Below are 2,542 nucleotides of genomic sequence, written 5' to 3'. Positions count from 1 at the left end.
AATTTCTTTAAGAGCCATTATTCACCACATGAATATTCATAAATTTTGCAGGTGAATGCCAGAATCACAGGTTGTGGTATCCGATCTGTGAGTTTCCACGGTGATATTCTGACCATCGGTACTGGCGTGGGTGCCATCATGTTCTATGATATGCGAGCCGGGAGGTACATGGAGTCCACCATGAATAGGTAAGGTGTTAGCAGGTAGTATATCAGGGTTTCTTGATACTAATGACTGTATTATTAAAAAAAGAATTTAGAGTCCCTTTCCATGTTTGGTAAACCTTGTGAGAAGTAGGGTATTCCATAATGCTACTCTTCATGTCCCTCACCCTAGACCCTTTCAGACACTGTGAGCATTGTTGGAATGTTAAGGGCTTTAGCAAAGGGAGGGGGAGGGGAGCCTGACGTAAACCCTTTTCTAATTATTTTTTATGATTTTTTTAGAATTCTTTATGATTTGCAAATAATTACAAAATCCTAGAAAATATATACAAGGTAGCAGAAAACCAAGCCAAAACTTTAGTTAGGCCTACATTCACAATACAAATTGTGTAAACTGTGTAGCAAAACTTCATATCTTTCAAGTGATAATATATTTGTATTACCCGACTGATTAAATAAATTGTGCTAGGTATTGCATTTATAAATATAAATATATATGTAAACATTAAAAGAATCACAATGAATGATGAAATTGTTCTGAAATTTATGTAGTAGTATGTTTATCCAGGCATATTCAAGCCTGGAATTGGCAAATTAAAGATTTTGATGATTAGATACTCTCTGTGTTCCATACAAATACACTTGAAACTGGATGTGTTTAATGCTGGATGTTCTAAAACCATACGATAATAATCATCAAATATGGAGCAAGTGGTAGAGATTTATGGACTTTGAGCTATATACTCTAGGCCTGATAGTTTTATATAAAAATGTTGCATTCTCATATATTTGACCTATTTTTTCTATATTTGTTCCCAAACTTTAATGTCTCAAGTAAATAATGCGTGATAATATTAAATGAACTTTAAGTTTAGTATTATAAATCAGGAAAAATTACACAAACTGTAAGATATGCAATAATTTCTTTATACAAAGTCTGCTTTGAAAGGGAAAGGTCTCTGCTATATATTTCAGAATATGGAAAGATTAAGGTAGCTTCCACGAGGGTAGGGCTTAAGGGTAAACCTTAGGGACCCTTACAAAGTTTTGACAATGACCATAGGTCCTAAAGTTACAAGAGTGATACCAATTCAAGGGTTTGTTAGAAAATTTAGATGATTATCACAATGTTGAAAAAATGTGTATATATAATGTACAGATACACACATACAATTGGAGAGATATGAAAAGTCAATAGTATAGTCAGTATGGTCTCTTATAGTTGTTCTCCACATATGGTAATACTGTTATGTGAGGTTAACAAGAATTGCTAGTATTATACTGCAGCTGCAGCACACAATACTTATATTAGATAACACTTTGTCAGTAATTTACTTTATTGAAAATCAGCATAAGAATCTACACAATTTATAGCAAACACAATGACTACATAAAAGAAAAGAAATTAACATATATCAATTTATTTGTGGGTCTTGCAGCCTGTAGACACTTACCCTATTGGGTGAAATACTGTACACTTTACACCTGATGCATTGTTAGAATTAATTAATTGATTGTGTAAATGATTTTATTGGTGGCAATATGTATATTGCCATATTTTTGTTGCAAAACATTACAAATGATGAGAAATCTAGATTTTTCTTTGGATGATTTTATACAGTAATGTAAGAGCTTGTATAAACACTTGAAAATCAGTCTGTTGAAACCGTAAATAAAGAGCAGTATACAAGTCATAGAACATGCTAAACTGAAAGACAAAAGATTAAAAAACATTGTATATCCCTTCAAATAATTTTACATTGTAAGCATGCTTAGAAAAAAAAAAAGCTCATATGGACACTTGTTATACAAATTCACATTATTACAGCCTTCATAAACCCCCCAAAAAGGAATATTTGAGCCACAAAACAAAGAAAAAGTGACCTACACAAAACACATTATTGATGAGAGTGTGTGGATGAGATGGAACAATGTGAAACACAACATGAGGATTTCTCTCTCTGATAAAATCTTGGTCCCGGAGGCCCAGCGTGAAATATAGACAACCTTCCTCCACCTGTCTGACCACTGGCCATACAGTGTACCATATCTGCAACTTCTTAATAACAATACTTAATATAAATGTAATTATGATAAATGTGAGTTTCTTGATTTTATGACATATTGGGTACACCGTCTAAATTGGCAAATTCGAGCTGTCACATTGTGATGTAATTTAGAAACTACAAATTAAAAATGACCTCACAAATGTCAATAGGTGACATTCTGGAAGGCATTTATAAAGCATTACAAATTATACTATCATACAGAATACAGCAACATGTATGTTATACATCCTACATCACATAACATATCTGCAAGGTCTTAGATTTGGCCATCAAAGGTTTGTTCATGTAAATTGTCAATGAAAGATAATT

At 32.6% G+C, this 2,542-nt stretch overlaps 1 long non-coding RNA gene across 1 annotated transcript in view; it reads left to right on the top strand.

Annotated features, from left to right (window-relative positions):
* Nucleotides 1–49: 49 nt before the first annotated feature.
* The window catches only part of LOC119588636, a 2,932-nt gene continuing 439 nt past the window's right edge, over nucleotides 50–2,542 (top strand). Inside the window, exon 1 of the long non-coding RNA XR_005230125.1 lies at nucleotides 50–188. This is a non-coding gene — a long non-coding RNA (uncharacterized LOC119588636). The remainder of the gene's footprint in view (nucleotides 189–2,542) is intronic.

Source organism: Penaeus monodon, chromosome 24 (assembly GCF_015228065.2).
Source record: "Penaeus monodon isolate SGIC_2016 chromosome 24, NSTDA_Pmon_1, whole genome shotgun sequence".
NCBI classification, from domain to species: domain Eukaryota; kingdom Metazoa; phylum Arthropoda; class Malacostraca; order Decapoda; family Penaeidae; genus Penaeus; species Penaeus monodon.
This window is presented reverse-complemented; position numbering and strand designations above follow the sequence as displayed.